Here is a 21,046-nt window from a genome sequence, read left to right on the forward strand (position 1 = left end):
GGTATCTTATGCTTTTGGGTGCAATTGTAAATGAGATTGACTCCTTAATTTCTCTTTCTTCAGTCTCATTGTTAGTGTATAGAAATGCCATTGATTTCTGGCAATTGATTTTGTATCCTGCAACGCTACCAAATTCTGTATGAGTTGTAGCAATCTTGGGGTGGAGGCTTTTGGGTTTTCTAGGTACAGTATCATGTCATCGGCGAAGAGGGAGAGTTTGACTTCTTCTTTGCCAATTTGAATGCCCTGAATGTCTTTTTGTTGTCTGATTGCTGAGGTTAGGAATTCCAGTACTATGTTGAATAGCAGTGGTGAGAGTGGACATCCCTGTCTTGTTCCTCATCTTAGGGGAAAGGCTTCCAGTGCTTCCCCATTGAGCATGATATTTGCTGTGGGCTTTTCGTAGATGGCTTGTAAGATGTCGAGGAATGTTCCCTCCATCCCTACACTCTGAAGTGTCTTGATCAGGAATGGATGCTCTATTTTGTCAAATACTTTCTCTGCATCTAATGAGAGGATCATATGGTTCTTGGTTTTTCTCTTGCTGATATGATGAATCACATTGATTGTTTTATGAGTGTTGAACCAGTCTTGTGTCCTGGGGATAAATCCTACTTGGTCATGGTGAATAATTTTCTTAATGTACTGTTGGATCCTATTGGCTAGGATCTTGTGGAGAATTTTTGCATCCATATTCATCAGTGATATTGGTCTGTAATTCTCCTTTTTGGCAGGGTCTTTGTCTGGTTTTGGAATGAAGGTGATGCTGGCTTCATGGAACGAATTTGGTAGTACTCCATCTCTTTCTATCTTTCCAAACAGCTTTAGTAGAATAGGTATGAATTCTTCTTTAGACGTTTGATAGAATTCCCCTGGGAAGCCATTTGGCCCTGGACTCTTGTGTCTTGGGAGATTTTGGATGACTGCTTCAATTTCCTCCCTGGTTATTGGCCCGTTCATTTTTTCTCTTTCTTCCTGTTCCATTTTTTGGTAGTTTCTGGCTTTCCAGGAATGCGTCCATTTCTTCTAGAATGCCTAATTTATTGGTGTATACCCAATAATATAATAATAATTATAGCCAATAATATAATAATATTATAGCCAATAGTATGTTTTAAAAATCGTTTTATTTCCTTGGTGTTGGTAGTGACCACTCCTTTCTGATTCATGATTTTATTAATTTGAATATTCTCTCTCTTCTTTTTAATAAGGTTGGCTAATGGTTTATCTATCTTATTAATTCGTTCAAAGACCCAACTCCTCGTTCCGTTGATCTGTTTCACAGTTCTTCTGGTCTTGATTTCCTTGTGTTCTGCTCGAATGTTAATTAACTCTATTCTTCTGTTGGGTGTAGGATCTATCTGCTGTATTTTCTCTAGCTCCTTTATGTGTAACGTTAGCTTTTGTATTTGAGTAGTTTCCCGTTTTTGAATGGATGCTTGTATTGTGATGTATTTCCACCTTAAGGCTGCTTTTGCTGATCCCAAAGATTTTGAATGCTTGTATGTTCATTCTCATTAGTTTCCATGAATCTTTTTAATTCTTCCTTAATTTCCTGGTTGACCCTTTCGTCTTTTAGCAGGATGATCCTTCACCTCGACGTGTTTGAGGTCCTTCCAAACTTCTTGTTGTTATTTAGTTCTAATTTCAAGGCATTATGGACTGAGAATATGCAGGGGATGATCCCAATCCTTTGTTATCGCTTCAGGCCCTATTTGTGACCCAGTATGTGGTCTATTCTGGAGAAAGTTCCATGTGCACCTGAGAAGAATGTGTATTCAGTTGAGTTTGGATGTAAAGTTCTGTATATATCTGTGAAATCCATCTGGTCCAGTGTATCATTTAAAGCTCTCGTTTCTTTGGAGATGTTGTGCTTAGAAGACCTATCGAGGGTAGAAAGAGCTAGATTGAAGTCACCAAGTATAAGATAATTATTATCTAAGTATTTCTTCACTTTGGTTATTAATTGGTTTAAATATTTGGCAGCTCCCGCATTCGGGGCATATATTGAGGATTGTTAAGTCCTCTTGTGGGATAGATCCCTTAAGTATGACTTAGTGTCCCTCTTGAACTCTCACTACACTCTTTGGGTTAAATTTTAGTTTATCTGATATAAGGATGGCTACCCCTGCTTTCTTTTGAGGACCATTTAAATGGTAAATGGTTCTCCAACATTTTATTTTCAGATTGTAGGTGTCCTTCTGTCTAAAATGAGTCTCTTGTAGACAGAAAATAGGTGGGTCCTGTTTTCTTATCCAGTCTGAAACCCTGTGCCTTTTGATGGGGTCATTAAGCCTGTTCACGTTCAGTTACTATCGACAGATATGAGTTTAGTGTCATCATGATATCACTTCAGTCCTTGTTTTTGTGGATTGTTCCACTGAACTTCTTCTTAAAGGGGAATTTTAAGAGTCGCCCTTAAAATTTCTTCCAGAGCTGGTTGGAGGTCACATATTCTTTCAGTTCCTGCCTGTCTTGGAAGCTCTTTATCTCTCCTTCCATTTTGAATGAGAGCCTTGCTGGATAAAGTATTCTTGGTTGCTTGTTCTTCTCATTTAGGACCCTGAATATATCCTGCCAGCCATTTCTGGGCTGCCAGGTCGCTGTGGAGAGGTCTTCTGTTACCCTAATGCTCCTCCCCATAAAGGTCAGGGATTTCTTTTCTCTTACTGCTTTAAGCATCTTCTCTATATGTTTGGAATTTGCAAGCTTCACTTTAAATGTCGAGGTGTTGGACGGTTTTTATTGATTTTAGGGGGGGATCTCTCTATTTCCTGGATCTGAATGCCTGTTTCCCTTCCCAGATTAGGAAAGTTTTCAGCTAGGATTTGTTCAAATACTTATTTTGGCGCTCTGCCCCTTTCGGCGCCCTCGGGAACCCAAATTACACGTTGCTTTTTCTTCCTCAGGCTGTCATTTATTTCCCTTAATCTGTTCCTGGTCTTTTAGTTGTCTGTCTCTTTTTTCCTCAGTTTCCCTCTTTCCATCAACTTGTCTTCTATGTCACTCCCTCGTTCTTCCACCTCCTTAACCCTCGTCGTTAGGACTTCTAGTTTATATTGCATCTCATTCAATTGATTTTTAATTTCGGCCTGATTGGATCTAAATTTTGCAGTCATGAAGTCTCTTGAGTCCTTTATGCTTTTTTCTAGAGCCACCAGTAGCTGTATAATTGTGCTTCTGAATTGGCTTTCTGACATTGAATTGTAATCCAGATTTTGTAACTCTGTGGGAGAGAGGCCTGTTTCTGATTCTTTCTTTGAGGTAAGGTTTTCCTTCTAGTCATTTTTCTGAGTGCAGAGTGGCCAAAAACAAATTGTATTGGGAAAAGGAGAAAAAGAGAGGAGAGAAAGAAGGAAAGAAAAGAGAAAAACGAAAAAGAATAAAGGAAGAAAGAAGGAGAAAAGAGAACAAAAAGAAAGAAAAAGAAAGGGGGGAAAAGGGTGGGGAAGCAAACAGAAATGAAAAAAAAAACATGGGGGAGTATCTTCTGATTCTATATACTTTAAGTCCCTTGACTTCCCCTGGAAATTATCCGTCTAGCTGGTCTTCTGGGAGAGGCGCCTGTTGTGCTGATTTTCAGGTGTTAGCACTTGGGGGAGCTGCTCTGTCCCCTGCCTGGTGCAGGGCTCAGTGTGGGTAGTTTAACCCATGAGGCTCCAGGAGGAACAATCCCAGTGGCACCGACCAGCTCTGGAAACCTGTATTCAGCCCCCGCAGTAACTTGGGAGCAGTCCATCTGCAGGGCCTGGAGGCTCTGGGGCAGGGCCGCTGATCTGCTCAGCTCTGGGCAGGAGCGTCCTTGCTGTCCTGGGCCCTCCGGGCCACTTCCTTTCTCGGGGTGAATCCTGGGCTGTTTCCCGGCGCCCTGTGCTCCAGGGCCTGCCCTGTTGGATTCTCACTCCCGGCCGCAAAGCCGCCTCACTGCAGAGCCACCACCCAAGCCCCTCTTGGGTTGCCTCTTGAGTTGCTCCCGGAGCCCCGCAGCCCCCTCCGCATGGAGCCTCTTCCTCTGCAGCAGGCGCTGCCACTAAGCTGCGCCTGGGGCCATGCAAACCCCTCCACACAGAGTCACCTCCCAAGCCCCTCAGAGCTGGTCCGGGGTCAATGCATGTGCCCAGCAGCCCTTAGGGAGCTCGGTGCACTCTTCTGGGAGTGCTGTGTCTGTTAGTGTCCCAGGGAGCCCGAGGGCATCTCCGCTTTCCTGGGGTCCTTCTCTGACTCCTTGAAGGTGCCATTCCACCCTGGAAGATTAGTGCAGCTCCTCCTTCTCCCAGGACAGAGCTCTTCTGTCCTGTGGCCACTCGCCCCGGCCTTAGCCCGGCTCCTTGCAGGGCCCCTCACCCTTGGATGTCTTTTGTTCTTTATTTTTCCCATCTTCCTACCTTGATAGACTCACGAACTTTTCTCACTGTAGCATTCGATCTCGTTTCTGTTTAAATCTCAGGCCAAATTCGTAGATTTTCAGGATGATTTGAAGGTTATCTAGGTAATTTCGTGGGGACAGGTGATTTGGGGACACTAAACTTCCACAATCTTGCCCCTCCTCCTCTATGTTGCCTTTTAGCTTTGGTTGTTTCCTTCACTTTGAAGAAGCTTTTCAATTTGATGAAGTCCCAATAGTATTTTTGCTTTTGTTTCACCCACCTCAGAGGCATATCTAGAAAGAACATCCAATGGCCAATGTCAAAGACGTTGCTGCCTATCTTTTCTTCTTTGTATGGTTTCAGGTCTCACATTTAGGTCTTTCATCCATTTTGAATTTATTTTTTATATATATCGTATAAGAAAGTGGTCCAGTTTGATTCTTCTGCATGTGGCTGCCTGGTTTTCCCAACACCATTTGTTCTTATCCTGGGATCAGGGTTAGGGTTTGTTGAAGAGACTGTCTTTGTGCTTTGGATATTCCTTCCTGCCTCGTTGTCGATTAATGGATCATAGAGTTACAGGTTTGTATCTTGTTTTGGCCTTCCATTCTGTTCTATTGACAAGCGTCTCCTGTTGGGAGATCCTTGATTGCTGATTCAATTTCTCTGCTGGTTATATGTCGCTTCAAGTTTCTTATTTCTTCCTTCTTCATTTTTGCTATGTTATATATTTCCTGGAATTGATCTATTTCTTCCAGGTTCTTGGTTGCTGGCATATAATTTTTCATAATGTTCTCTTATAATCGTTTGTATTTCTCTAGGGTTGGTTGTTATTTCTCTTTTCTCATTCGTGATTTTATTTGGGTCCTTTCTCATCTTTTTATTTTTTCTTTTTTAAAGATTTTATTTATGTATTCATGAGAGACACAGAGAGGCAGATGTATAGGCAGAGGGAAAATGAGGCTCCATGCGGGGAGCCTGATGTGGGACGTTATCCCCCATGTCCCCGGGTTCATGACCTGAGCCAAATCAGATTCTCAATCACTGAGGCAACCAAGTGCCTTGCTGATTCAATTCCTTTGCTAGTTATGGGTCTCTTCACATTTTCTAATTCTTCTTATTTCAGTTTTGCTTGTTTGCACATTTCTAGTATTTTGTCCATTTCTTCCAGGTCTCCCAGTTTGTTAGCATATAATTTCATGTATTCCCTTTTAATTGTCTAATTTTTCTGGTGTTGATTGTGATCTCTCTTCTCTCATTTGTGATTTTATTTCTTTAGGTCTTTTCTCTTTTCTCTCTTTAGTTTTAAGATTTTATTTATTTATTCAAAGAGATGCAGAGAGAGAGAAAGAGGCAGAGACAGAGGCAGAGGGAGAGGCAGGCTCCATGCAGAGAGCCCGACATGGGACTCGATCCAGGGTCTCCAGATCACGCCCTGAGCTGCAGGCAGCACTAAACCACCACACCACCAGGGCTGCTCGGTATTTTCTCTTCTCATTGATAAGGCTGGCTAGGGCTTGATCCATTTTATTAATTATTTTGAAGAACCAGCTCTTAGTTTCCTTATTCCATTCTACTGTTTTGTTGTTTCTGTATTGTTTATTTCTGCTCTCATCTTTATTCTTTCCCTTCTTCTGTAGGCTTTAGGCTTTGTTTCCTATTCCTTTTCCAGCTCCTTTAGGTGTAGGGTTAGGGTGTGTATTGGAGACTTCTTGTTTCTTGAGGTAGGCCTCTATTGCTATGTACTTCCCTCGTACGACTGCCTTTGCTACATCCCAGACGTTTGGAGAAACATGTTTTCATTTTCATTTGTTTTAAATTTCCTCTTTAATTTCCTGGTTGCTCCATTCATTCTCTAGTAGGATATTAATAATCTCCACATATTTTTGGTCTGTCCAAATTTTTTTTTACTGTCGACTTCAAGTTTAATAGCGTCGTGTTCCAAAAATGTACAGCGTGTGATATCAACCTTCTTCTACCTGTTGTACCTGTTGAGGGCTGATTTGTGGACCATGATATGATCTGTTCTAGAGAATGTCCCATGTGCACTTGAAAGGCATGTGCATTCTGCTTTAGGATGAAATGTTCAGAATATATCTGTTGAGTCCCTGTGGTCCGGTGTGTCAAGGCTATTGTTCCCTCTTGATTTTCTGCATAGACGATTGGTCCATTGCCATAAGTGTTAAAATCCCCTGTCATTGTATTATTATCAGTGAGTTCTTGTACGTTTGTTGTTAATTTGTTTCTATATTTAGATACTGCCATGTTGGCAGCATAAATATTTTGTTGTTTGACCTTGATAGAGAGTCTTTTTAATTATGAAATAATGCCCTTCTTCATCTCTTCTTACAGTATTTGTTCTTTCTTGTTTGAAATTTAAATATTTTATTTATTTATTCATGAGAGATACACAGAGGAGCAGAGGAAGAAACATAGCAGAGTGAGAGGCAGGCTCTCCAAAGGGAGGCTGATGTGGGACTCGATCCTGGGATTCCAGGATCACACCCTGAGCCGAAGGCAGATGCTCAACCACTGAACCACCAGGTGTCCCCCAGGGTTTCGTTTCAAATCTCGTTTTTCTGATATAAGTATGAGTCCTCCAGCTTTCTTTTGATATCCATTAGCGTGATAGATGATTTTCCATTCCCTGACTTTCAATCTGTTGGTGTCTATAGGTCTAAGGTGAGCATCTTGTAGACAGCGTACAGATGGATGTTGTTTTTTTAATAATAATTTTATTTATCAGAGAGAGAGAGAGAGAGAGAGAGGCAGACAATTATGCAGAGAGAGAAGCAGTCTTCCCACCAGGAGCCCAATATGGGACTCGATCCCAGACTCCAGGATCACACCCTGAGTCAAAGGCAGAGGCTCAACCCCTGAGCCACCCAGGCATCCCGGATCCACTTTTTAAGCTACTCTGATACCCTATATCTTTTGATTGGAGCATTTAGTCTATCAGCATTCAGAGTGACTATTCAAAGATGTGAACTTTGTGCCTTTGTGTTACCCGTAGAGTTGGTGTTTCTGGTGACATTCTCTGGGCCTTTCTGGTCTTTGTTGGTTTTGGTCTCTTTTTTTCCCCCACTAGAAGAGTCCCTCTTAAAATTCCTTACTAGACTGGTTAAGTGGTCATGAACTCCTTTATATGTAGCCTGTCTGGGAAAATCTTTATCTCTCCTTCTGTCCTGTATGACACCCTTGCTGAAGAAAGTATTCATACAAACTGGACTCCAATAAAAATAAATTTAAAAACATAAAATAAATTCTTCTAATATGATTGAGGAAAATGGCATTTAGGAGGAAAACCAGAAGCAGAAAGAGAGGAGGACAGATTTCACCCTCCGTAGCCTTCACAGGAACCTGGTGTCCTTTCCAAGGTGGGGCCCCCCCTCCGGAAGATGCTTCCTGCCCCTCTGCCCTCCTTGTTGGAACACAGCAGGCACATCTCCGTGCCTCCAGCACCTCTGCAGTCATGGCTTATAGCGTTATCCATGTATCCTATTGGAGACCACAGTTTTGTGTATGTAAGCATCTGGCTGCTGTTTGACAACATTGGGGGGATTCCGACTTTTGTTGGTTTTGAGGTGTGTGTGTGTGTCTATCACATGCAGCTATCACATGCAGCTATCGGATCCGCTGGCTGGGTCACCAAAAAACACCAAAATGGTTGGCACAACATCATTTCTGGTGTTTGCACTGGGCGGTTAGCTGGGCTATCCTGGCAGACCCGGGGCTCGCTCGTGCAGTTACTTTCAGCTGGAGGGCAGCTGAGCTGGATGTTCCGGCTCTGCCACATTCTCATGTCCAGCAGTGGGTCTGGCCGCCCTGGAAGGCACGTGGGGTCGTCAGCTGTGTGTGCCTGGCGGCGCCCCTGCAGGGGCTAGTTGGGGCCTAGGTGGTTCCCCCTCCTCCTCTCTGGGGGTCTCTCCACGCCCCGTGCACAGAGTTCTGGGAAACACAGAAACGGGCTGGCTGTGCATTTTCACACCACAACATTTTATTGACTTTCTACAGCAAACGGGCTCAGAGCTATGGGTGCGTGCCTTCCCCTGGGGAGGGAGACCTCTCTGTCTTTTAAGAGGGGGCAAGAATCACACAGGGTGGGAGGTGGGTGCTGGAGTCCCCCACCTGGGAGCATGTGTGGAATCCGGTTGGGGATATGTGTCTTGAGGTTTCAGCCTGAGTGCCTTAGTGATGGTTCTGAGGACAGCAGAGCTGACCTGGACCTGCACCTCATGGGCACCTGTGCTGGGTCCCTGCAGGGCAGCTGTACACTGGCCTCGGGCCCTCTGGGCCCCAGCACATGGAGGAACCCGCATCCTGATGTGGGTGCAGGTGGGGCCCACCGGCTTACCCCTCCACAACCCGCACTGGGGTGTCCTGGGATCCCCAGGGCTGCCCTAGGTCAGCGACCTGGATCAGTGGGGCATGCCCAGGGCCCAGCAGGCCACATCCAGCTGTGAGAGGGCTCGCTCAGCCCGGGACCAGAATCCAGGGCTGGCCAGGGCCATGTGGGCTGGATCCCATTGGTCTTTGTGTTGGGCCTAGGGCGGGGGCTCAAATCACCCCAGCCCTCACAGAGCCCAGGGCCAGGCCAGCCCAGATCTCCATGGGTTAGGGGCTGGTGTCCTGTGCAGGGTGTGCCGCCCTAAATGAGGGACAGTGGGCGGAGGCAGAGCACAGTGGGTCCTCTGCACCACTCACCTGCACCCACCCTGTTGAGGGCTCTGTTTCTTCCCTCCTCCATGCAACCCCTGGGTACTCTATGGGACACCCGGGCTTCTGATGGGAGCAGGGTATCCAGAGAATCCCGGGGAGTCTGAGCATGTCCCACAGGGGTACCTGCACCAGGTCCTTGCTGGGGGCCAATGGTGTGGTGGTGGAAGTTGTGGGGGCATGGGTATGAAGGTGGTGGAGTGTGGGGGAAGGTGTAGGGGTGATGGTGTTGGGCTATAGTGTGAGTGGGAATTGTGTGGGGCTGTGTGAGTGTTAGGGGGATGGTGTATGTGGGATGCCATTGGGAATGATGATGTAGGGGGATGGTGTGGGAGTGGGGAATAAGGGGGATGTCGTGGGGGGCCTGCGGACACAGGGCATCTCCTTCCTCTAAGATGCACAAGGAGACGTCTTTAATTAAAGGCGACTAGTCTGGGGTTTGCAGTGACACCTCCCCTGGGGCACCGTGTTGTTAGTGCAGGGCCCTGGCTGGACCGGGGGCATCATCTGGGGGTCATGATAATATGTATGTTTTCAAATTGCAAATTGTCTCAAGTTAAATGCATAGAATTTAGAATAATATAAAGCACCGAGAGTGGGTGTCACTTTGACCCGTCCAACCCTCATGGGATGATGTGTGTCCTGCTCTAGCCGTAGCCATGCCTCCTGGCCCCCAGGTCTGGTTCCTCCCCCCACGACCCCCACCCCATCCCCTGCTTCTCATGGGGCCGTCCCTCTCCCCTTTGGCGTTCAGCTCCCACGGCAACCCCTGGAGGCCCCATCCTAGTGGCCTCCTCATCCCCGAGGCACTGGGAGTGTGGGCATGGTAGTCATCCCCAGCATCCTACCATGGAGCAGTGTGTTTTTGGCTGCTATTGCTCCCCTCGGCCTCAGAAGCTCAGTTCTCCCTACCCAGAAGGCCCCAGGCCTCCCTCAGGGCCCCAAAGTCCCCTGGTCCAGCAGCCTCACCTGACTCCCTAGCCATCCCAAAATATGGTGTGGCTGCCGAACGTCCTGCTGACGTCCAGGTCTACCTGCGTGATGTCCCTGGAGGAGACCAGGGCCTCCTCCTTCATTTCCTTTGGGAAAACGGGGGAGGAGGAGCAGGCGTCAGGGACACAGACCCCGACCTGTCACGAGCTGCCATGCTGGGCAGGGAGCCCTGTGGCCACCATGGGAGTGTGTCCTGCTGAAACCTCCTTCCTTCCTCTGGGAGTCCGGGCATGGCAGGAGTGCCCACTGTACCCGTGGGACCTGTGTGAGGGCCTGTGCCCAGCTGTTGTGGGCAGGGATGTGACTGAGTGTCACCCTGGGTGGAAGGGGAAAGGGGTTCAGCCAGGTGGGAGGTGACATGGGGGTGTTGTGACCAAGATTGCGAATCCGAGAAACCACTACGGAGCTGACATTGATGCAAACCCACAAGGGTTGATTTCCAAACTCGAGTTTGCGTCCAAGTACACCCGACACAGCAGAGCAGGAACTTGGACCCCGAGGTGGGTTTTTGCTTAGTTTTAAGGGCTTGTCTCGGGGACCTCCAGAAAGGCTGGTGTAATTCCTCAAGTTCTGTTTACATTTTGATATGGGGCCTTCAAGGCATTGACCTCTGTTCTCATTCTAATAGACACCTCCATCCCTTGGCGCGGGTTCAGTTCTTATTCGATTGTGGGGCTTTCTAGGACATTAAGCTGTAAACTTTTGTTTTTTTTTTACTGTAACTGAAGTAATGTAAATTTCAGCTCTTCTTCACTGGGGCCTGTGATGGATGGACTTGTTCGAACGCTGAACTTAAAGTGGAAAGACCTTCATTTTCTCAGCCTCATTGCATCCCCTCCCCTCCTATCTAGCTCCTTCACCTTCCCCGGAGCTCCTGAGAGAGCAATTGCAAATGACCTCAGCATGGCAGTGTTTGTTGGGGGTCAGGCCTAGAGATTTTGGATCAGAAAGAGCTGGGGTGTGGGCATCCCGGCTGTGCAGCTGGATTCGATGCTGCAGACTCTTATTCCCAAGGCTATCTTGACAACTGACTTTGTAGGTAGAAAAACTGTCCTTTCTCTTTAAAAGATGAAGAGCATGGGGATCCCTGGGTGGCATAGCAGTTTAGCGCCTGCCTTTGGCCCACCGCTCGATCCCGGAGACCTGGGATCCAGTCCCGCGTCGGGTTCCCGGTGCATGGAGCCTGCTTCTCCCTCTGCCTGTGTCTCTTCCTCTCTCTCTCTCACTGTGTGCCTATCATAAATAAATAAAATTAAAAAAAATAAATAAAAGATGAAGAGCGAGTCAAAGCCTTTTTTCTCTGCTCCACTGATTGCTCAGATTGCAATCTGAGATGTATTTTCTGTTAATAAGGATAATTTACCATCCGTAGTACTATGCTTAAAATATTCTGACACAAGTATTTCAGAGGGATGAGGGTTTCTCATCTCTTTCTTCACAGCTCAGTCACTCCTCAGGAAATGCATCTTTAAAGATCTGGAAACAACTTAGAGGCATTAATACCAATGGTCCTATTATTATGCAACGGATTCTTCCCTGAGATTCTTCTGCTATTTCAACTGACACTGAAATACTTTGAACTCTCTGGAAGACAAATGTCAAGGAAATAAATGTTATGCATTGCTAATTTTAAATGCCCTGGCAATATGGTGTCTATTATAATACAAGTATTCTTATCTGATTTTTGCTATTTATTATCCGTTCCTGCTTTTCAGGTTGAGGAGGCATTATACGTGTTCATAAGTGTTTTTCTTTCCTTCTGATATAAAATTACTTTGTTCCCATCAAAGAAACTCTTTAAGAATAAGGCAAAAGTTAATTCAACGATTCTTAAAATGTCTTCACACTTGGAGACTGAATCATTTAAGTCAATTTTCAAAATGAATCTTATTTATTAGGAAAAAAAAGATTTATAGGGAAATTGAGAAGATAGTACAGAGCATTCACATGCACTTGCACCAAATTTCTCCAATTATTGATACCTTATATTACTACGGTACAAATATTGGCTAATGAATCAATATTAAAAAATTCGCATTAAACAAAGACCAAAAAAAAAAAAAACAAAGACCATAGTTTATTCAGATTTCCTTAGTTTTTGCTAAGTTACCATCCCTCATATCATATTCCATTTGTCCTCCTGTTTCCTTAGGCTTCTCTCGATTGTGACAGTCTTTCTGCCTTTCCTTGTTGTTGTTGAACTGGAACACTTTGAGAAGTAGAGATTTTGTAAAATTTCCCTCAGTTGGGACATATCTGTTGTTTATCTCATGACTGAACTGTTTTTGTGGATTATATACAGAGACATACTGCCATTTTCATTATATCATATAAAGGATAGATACTATCAACATGATTTATCAGTCTTGGTATCGATCTGATCATCTTGCTGAGGTAGTGTTTGTCAGCTTTCTCAGAAGTAAACTGATTATTATTATTATTAATTATTATTATTATATTATCAATATGATTTTAAGTTTTTCATATTATATTTTGTAGATGGAAGTTACTATGTGTCTTCCACACTTAAGAGTGGGAAGCTATGCTCATGAACTTGAAGGTGGAATGTCCTCAAAAATTGTTTGAAATTCTTCTACATGGGCGATTTCTCTTCCTTGTGGGTTTGTTTGTTTGTTTCTTTTTCAAAGATGTTTTTTATTTATTTGAGAGAGAGGAGAGATAAAGCATGAGCGAGAGGGGCAGAGGGAGAGGGAGAAGCAGGTTCCCTGCTGAACTGGGAGTGTGCCTTGGGACCTGGATCATGATCTGAGCATAAGGCAGAAGCTTAACTGACAGAGCCACCCAGGTGCCACTCTTTCTTTCTTTCTTTCTTTCTTTCTTTCTTTCTTTCTTTCTTTCTTTCTTTCTTTCTTTCTTTCTTTCTTTCTTTCCTTCTGTTCAATCCATCTACTTGTGAGGAAATCCTCCCTCAGATGGGAGCTACATACTAACTTCCAAACCTGAGTACCTAGCTGAAAGCTCTCTCTCTGGGGAACATCTCTCTTGGAGCTGAGCTGAAACGTGGTCCTTCCCAGTTCCACACTGCCTGCAGATACAGTTACGAACATCCTCACTAGACATGTTTGTCAGAAGCTCATGGGACGCCAGGGGCAAGCTGCAGGATTCAAGGTTGTGTCTCCAGGTGCAGTAAGCGGTATTCATGGAACATCCTGAATTACAATGCTGCCACATTCTCATGGCCACCAGAACGCAGTTAGTAGAAAGCTGCCTTTGAGGGATGCCTCCTTTTGAAAGCTGAGCTCAGGGCAGGACCCTCCCGCATCCTGCCTGTTCCTAGTCGTAGCGGCTAATATCCTTATGTTAGGTGCTGGGAGAGCTTGGACAAATGCAAGTAGAAGTGTCAGGACTGTACTCACGTGTATCTGAGTTCAATACAGCGATTGCCAATGTCCTTGTTCAATTAGAGTGTAGCTCGGGTATACCTCGCCTCGATAAGTGTTTAGCAGACATCGGCCTGCAAAGCATAGACACTTCTGAGAGTTGAGTGTATGGCCTGTACCTCCCCCATCCTGACTGCCTGTACCTTCCAATTCCACAACATTTCGTTGTATGCAGGACAATAGGGGAGTGAAAACCAAGTGTCTGCCTTGTCAATTTCGCGCCTAGCGGTCAGCTACCTGCAAGGCATGCGCACTCATTTGGCTTCAGCTGATAGCTTGTACCTCCCACATGCTGACCACCAGTAAATTCACTTCCAAAGGATTTCGTTCGATACGGGACGCAAGTTTTGCGAGAAGCAAGTGTCTCTTAGTTCAATCCAGTGACTTCTGAGGAATTCCTCCTTCAGATGGGAGCTACATACTAACTTCCAAACCTGAGTACCTAGCTGAAGGTTCTCTCTCTGGGAATTTCCTTCTACAAGATGAGCAGACACGCGTTCCTTCCCAGTTCCACACTGCCTGCAGATGCAGTTACGAACATCCTCACTAGACATGTTTGTCAGAAACTCATGGGACGCAAGAGCCAGCTGCAGGCTCAAAAGTTGTGTTTCCAGGTGCAGTAGAGCGGTATTCATGGAACATCCCGCCTTACAATGCTGCTACGTTCTCACGGCCACCAGAACGAGCTAGTAGAAAGCTGGCTTCTAGGCATGCCTCCTTTTGAGAGCTGAGCTTTGGGCAGGACCCTCCTGCATCCTGCCTGCTCGTAAACATATCCTGCTAATACCCTTATGTTAGGTGCTGGGAGAGGGTGGCGAAATGCATGTGGAAGTGTCAGGCTTGTACTCACGTTATCTGAGTTGAATACAGCGATTTCAAACGGCCTTCTTCAAAGAGTGTAGCTAGTTTCTAACTCCCATATAAGTGTGGGTAGCAGACATCTGCCTCCCAGGCATACACACTTTTGAGAGTTGAGCTTATGGCCTGTACTTCCCACATCCTGCCTGCAGGTACACTTCGGTGCTAATAGACCTAGGCTCGATGCGTGACTGAAGTGTTGTGAGAGGTAAGTGGAAAGTCCCAGCACACAAGATATTGCCTCCAAGCTCAATCCAGCGATTTCCTAGTAATTCCTGTCTTAGACAAGTGCTACATACTAAGTGCCATACGGGAGAAGCTAGCTGAACCCCGAGTTCAAAAGCATCTCTCTCCCAAGAGTTGAGCTCATACCCAGTCCCTCACAGTTCCACACTGCCTACACAATGAGTTTTGAACATCTTCACCAGAGAGTTTGTCAGAAGCTTGTGAGACGCAAGTGGAATAATGCAGGCCTGGAAGGTGTCTCCAGGTACAGTAGACCGGTATTCTTCGAACCTCCTGAGTTAGAAGACTGCTATGGTCTCACAGCCATTGGAACACAGCTAGTTGAAAGCTGGCTTCTAGGCATGGTCTCTTGTGAGAGCAGAGCTCAGGGCAGGACCCTGCCGCATCCTGCCTGCCCATAGTCATAGCTGCTAACATCCTTAATTGAGGTGCTGGGAGAGGTTGGAGAAATGCGAATGGAAGTGTCAGAACTGTACTCACGTGTATCTGAGTTAATACAGCGATGCCAACATCCTTGTTCAATTAGAGTGTAGTTCGGGTATACCGCGCCTCGATAAGTGTCTAGCAGACATTGGCCTGAAAATCATACACACTTCTGAGAGTTGAGCTTATGGCCTGAACCTCCCCCATCCTGACTGCCTGTACGTTCTGCTTCCACAGCATTTCGTTGTATGCGGGAGAGTAGCGGAGTGAAAACCAAGTGTCTGCCTTGTCAATTTCGCGCCTAGCAGACAGCTGCCTCCAAGGCATGCACACTCCTTTGGATTGAGCTTAGGATTTGAACCTCCCACATGCTGACCGCCTGTACGCTTCACTTCCAAATGATTTCGCTCGATACGGGACGTAAGTTTTGCGAGAGGCAAATGTGTCTTAGTTCAATCCAGCAACTTCTGAGGAATTCCTCCCTCAGATGGGAGCTACATGCTAACTTCCAAACCTAAGTACCTAGCTGAAAGCTCTCTCTCTGGGGAACATCCCTCTCGGAGATGAGCTGAAACGTGGTCCTTCCCAGTTCCACACTGCCTGCAGATACAGTTACGAACATCCTCACTAGACATGTTTGTATAAGCTCAAGGGACGCAAGGGGCAAGCTGCAGGCTCAAGGTAGTGTCTCTAGGTGCAGTAAAGCGGTATTCATGGAACATCCTGAATTACAATGCTGCCACGTTCTCATGGCCATCGGAACGCAGTTAGTAGAAAGCTGGCTTCGAGGCATGGCTCCTTTTGAAAGCTGAGCTCAGGGCAGGACCCTCCCGCATCCTGCCTGCCCATAGTCGTAGCTCCTAACATCCATATGTTAGTTGTTGGGAGAGGTTGGAGGAATTCAAGTGGATGCGTCAGACCTGTACTCACCTGTATCTGAGTTCAATACAGGGATATGCAACTCCTTGTTCAGTTAGAGTGTAGGTAGGTTCTAACTCCCATGTACGAGTGGGTTGCAGACATCTGCCTCCCAGGCATACACACTTCTGAGAGTTGAGCTTATGGCCTGTACCTCCCACATCTTGCCTGCAGGTACACATCGGTCCTAACAGGCTTAGGCTCGATGCGTGACTGAAGTGTTGTGAGTGGTATGTGGAAAGTCCTGCACACAAGACTAGTGCCTCCAGGCTCACCCAGCGATTTCCTTGTAATTCCTGTCTTAGACTGGTGGTACGTACTAAGTTCCATACGTGAGAAGGTAGCTGAACGCCTTGTCCAAAAGCATCTTACTTCTGAGATTTGAGCTCACACTCAGTCCCTCACCATTCCACACTGCCTGCAGAGTGAGTTTCGAATGTCTTCACCAAAGACGTTTGTCAGAGGCTTCTGAGACGCAAGTGGAACAATGCAGACCTGGACGGTATCTCCTGGTGCAGTAGAGTGGTAATCTTGGAACCTCCTGACTTAGAATACAGCTATGTTCTCACTGCCATAAGAATGGAGCTAGTTGAAAGCTGGCTTCTAGGCATACTTCCCTGTGAGAGATGAGGTCAGGGCAGGACCCTCCCACATCCTGACTGCCTGTAGACATAGGTCCTAGCAAACTTATGTTAGGTGCTGGAAGAGGTTGTGTGAAAAGCATGTGGAAGTGACAGGCCTCTACTCATGTGTATCTGAGTTCAATACAGCGATTGCCAACGTCCTTGTTCAATTAGAGTGTAGCTCGTTTCTAGCTCCCATCAATAAGTGTCTAGCAGACATCTGCCTGCAAAGCATACACACTTATGAGAGTTGAGCTTATGGCCTGTACCTCCCACGTGCTGACTGCAGGTACACTTCGCTCCTATCAAGCCTAGGCTCGATGCATGACAGAAGGGTTGTGAGAGGATAGTGGAAGGTGCCGGCCCACACGACTAGTGTCTTCAAGCCCATCCAGAGATTTGTGAGGAACAGCTCTCATAGATTAGTGCTACAAACTAAGTTCCATACATGAGAAGCCATTTGAACGCAGTGTCCAAACGAAACTTGCTTCTGAGACTTGAGCTCACCCCCAGTCCCTCACATTTTTACACGGCATTCAGATGGAATTTCGAACATCCTCACTAGACATGTTTTTCAGAAGCTCATAGGACACAAGGAGCTAGCTGCAGGATGCAAGGCTTGTGTCTCCAGGTGCAGTAGAGCGGTATACATGGAACCTCCTGACTTACAATGTAGCTACCTTCTCACGGCCATAAGATCGCAGCTAGTGGAAAGGTGCCTTCGAGGCATGCTTCCTTTTGAGAAGTGAGCTCAAGACAGTACCCTCCGGGTCCTGACTGCCTGTAGACATAGCTGTTAACATCCTTATGTTAGGTGCTGGGAGAGGTTGTGAGAAATGTATGTGGAAGCGTGAGGCCTGTTCTCACGAGTATCCGAGTTGAAACAGCGATATCCAACTGCTTCTTCAATTAGAGTGGAGGTAGTTTCTAACTCCCATGTACGAGTGGGTAGCAGACATCTGCCTTCCAGGCATACACACTTCTGAGTGTTGAGCTTATTGCCTGTAACTCCCACATCCTGCCTGCAGGTACACGTCGCTCCTAACAGGCCTAGGCTCGATGCAGGACTGAAGTGTTGTGAGTGGTATGTGGAAAGTCCTGGCACACAAGACTTGTGCCTCCAAGCTCAATCCAGCGATTTCTTCTTAATTCCTGTGTTAGACTGGTGCTACGTACTAAGTTCCATACGTGAGAAGGTAGCTGAACGCCTTGTCCAAAAGCATGTTACTTCTGAGAGTTGAGCTCACACTCAGTCCCTCACAGTTCCACACTGCCTGCAGAGTGAGTTTCGAACGTCTTCACCAGAGACGTTTCAGAGACTACTGAGATGCAAGTGGAACAATGCAGAACAGGACGGTATCTCCAGGTGCAGTAGAGTGGTAATCTTGGAACCTCCTGACTTAGAATACTGCTACATTCTCACTGCCATAAGAACGCAGCTAGTTGAAAGCTGGCTTCTAGGCATGCTTCCTTGTGCGAGATGAGGTCAGGGCAGGACCCTCCCACATCCTGACTGCCTGTAGACATAGGTCCTAGCATCCTTATGTTAGGTGCTGGAAGAGGTTGTGTGAAAAGCTTGTGGAAGTGACAGGCCTGCACTCTCGTGTATCTGAGTTCAATACAGCGATTGCCAACATCCTTGTTCAATTAGAGTGTAGCTCAGTTCTAGGTCCCGTCAATAAGTGTCTAGCAGACATCTGCCTGCAAATCATACACACTTCTGAGAGTTGAGCTTATGGCCTGTATCTCTCACATCCTGACTGCCTGTGCGATTCGCCTCCACAGCATTTTGTTCTATGCGGGACAGTAGCAGAGTGAGAACCAAGTGTCTGTGTTGTCAATTTCGCTCCTAGGGGACAGCTGCCTCCAAGGCACGCACACTCCTTTGGATTGAGCTTATGTCTTGTACCGACCACATGCTGACCGCCTGAACGCTTCGCTTCTAAAGGATGTCGTTCGATACGGGATGCAAGTTTTGTGAGAGGCAAGTGTCTCTTAGCTCAATCCAGCGACTTCTGTGGAATTCTTCCCTCAGAAGGGAGCTACATACTAACTTCGAAACCTGAGTACCTAGTTGAATGCTGTCTCTCTGCGGGACATCCTTCTGCGAGATGAGCTGACACGTGGTCCTTCCCAGTTCCACACTGCCAACATATGGAGTTACAAACATCCTCACTAGACATGTTTGTCAAAAGCTCATGGGACGCAAGGGGCAAGCTGCAGGCTTCAATGGTTGTGTCTCCAGGTGCGGTAGAGCGGTATTGACAGAACGTCCTGACGTACAATGTAGCTATGTTCTCACGGCCATAAGAACGCACCTCGTGGAATGGTGCCTTCGAGGCTTGTTTCCATTTGAGAGTTGAGCTCAAGACAGGACCATCCGGCATCCTGACTGCCTGTAGACGTAGCTGCTAACATCCTTATGTTAGGTCCTGGGAGAGGTTGTGAGAAAAGCATGTGGAAGCGCCGGTCCTGAACTCACCTGTATCTCAGTTGAATACAGCGATTTCCAAAGGCCTTCTTCAATCAGATTGTAGCTAGGTTCTAATTCCCATGTCCGAGTGGGTGGCAGACATCTGCGACCCAGGCATACAAACTTCTGAGTGTTGAGCTTATGCCCTGTACCTCCCACATGCTGACTGCAGGTACACTTCGCTCCTATCAGGCCTAGGCTTGATGCGTAACAGAAGGGTTGTTAGAGGTTGGTGGAAGGTGCCGGCCCACACGACTAGTGTCTCCAACCCAATCCAGAGATATGTGAGGAATTGCTCACTTAGATTGGTGGTACATACTAAGTTCCATACATGAGAAGCTAGTGGAACGTAGTGTCCAAAGGGTACTTGCTTCTGAGACTTGAGCTCACCCCCAGTCCCTCACAGTTCCACACAGCCTTCAGATGAAATTTTGAACATCCTCACTAGACATGTTTGTCAGAAGTTCATAGGACAAAAGGAGCTAGCTGCAGGCTTCAATGCTTGTGTCTCTAGGTGTAGTAGAGCGGTATACATGGAACCTCCTGACTTACATTGTAGATATATTCTCACAGCCATAAGAACGCAGCTAGTGGAAAGGTGCATTCGAGGCATGCTGCTGAGGATCATAGTCACCCATTCCAGGTTAGGCCCAGGTGGGGCCAGAGTCACCTGGTACAGAAGAGGCCAAAGTGAGGATAAGAGTTACCAGGTCCAGGTGAGTCCCAGTGGGGAATAGAGTAACCATGATGCCCAGGTAGGGACCAGAGTCACCAGGTCCAGATGAGACCCAGGTGGGGAGCATATTCACTAGGTCCAGGTGAGGCCCAGTTGAGGACCAGAGTCACCCGGTCGGGTTGAGGCCTAGAAGGGTACCAGAATCACCTGGTCCTGGTGACATCCAGATGGGGACCAGAGTCACCAGGTCAGGGTGAGGTCCAGAGGGGTTCCAGAGTCATCATGTCCAGGTGAGGCTCAGGTGTGGAACAGAGTAACCAGGTCCCAGTGATGCCCAGGTGAGGACCAGAGTCACCAGATATGGGTGAGGCCCAGATAGGATCAGAGTCACCAGTTCCAGGTGAGGCCAAGAAGGAGTCCACAGCAATCAGGTCCACATGGGGAACAAAGTCACCAGGACTGGGTGAGGTCCAGATGGGGTCCAGATTCACCAGGTCCATGTGAGTCCCAGGTGGTGACCGGAGTCACCGGGTCTGGGTGAGGACAAGGTAAAGACCAGTTTTACCAGGTCCAAGTGAGGCCCACGTAGGGACCTGAGTTACCAGGTGTGATTGAAGCCCAGGTGGCAACCCCACTGACCAGGTCCATGTGAGGCCAACCTGCAGGCCAGAGTCACCAGATCCAGGTGAGGCCCTGGTGGGGACCGGAGTCACCAGGTAAATGTGAGGCTAGAAGGACACCACAGTCACCAGGTCCAGGAGTGGCTTATGTGGGAACAAGTGTCACCAGGTCCAGGTGAGACCCAGGTGGGGACCACAGTCACCAGGTCCAGATTGAGGCCTAGGTGGGGTCCCAGAGTCATCAGGGCCAGGTGAGGCCAAAGCGTGGAGCAAGTTATCAAGTCCAGGTGAGTCCCAGGTGGGGAACAGAGTAACCATGTCCCATTGATGCCCAGGTGCGACCAGAGTCACAAGGTCCAGACGAGGCCTAAGTGAGGAGTAGATTCACCAGGTCCTGTTGAGGCCCAGTTGAGGACCAGAGTCCCCAGCTCCGGGTGAGGCCCAGAGGGGGACCAGAGTCACCTGGTCCAGGTGATATCCAGGTGGGGACCTGAGTCACCACATCAGGCCCAGAGTGGGACAAGAGTCACTAGGTCCAGGTGAGGCCCCGATGTGGAATGAGTAACCAGGTGCCATGATGCCCATGTGAGGACCAGATTCACCAGGTCCAGGTGAGGTCCCTGTGGGAACCAGTCACCTCGTTGAGGTGAGTCCCAGGTGGGACCACAGTCTCCAGGTCAGGGTGAGGTCCAGAGGGTGACCAGAGTCACCAGCTCTAGGTGAGGCCCAGGT

The sequence above is a fragment of the Canis lupus genome, chromosome 2 (assembly GCF_048164855.1).
Source record: "Canis lupus baileyi chromosome 2, mCanLup2.hap1, whole genome shotgun sequence".
Lineage (NCBI taxonomy): Eukaryota > Metazoa > Chordata > Mammalia > Carnivora > Canidae > Canis > Canis lupus.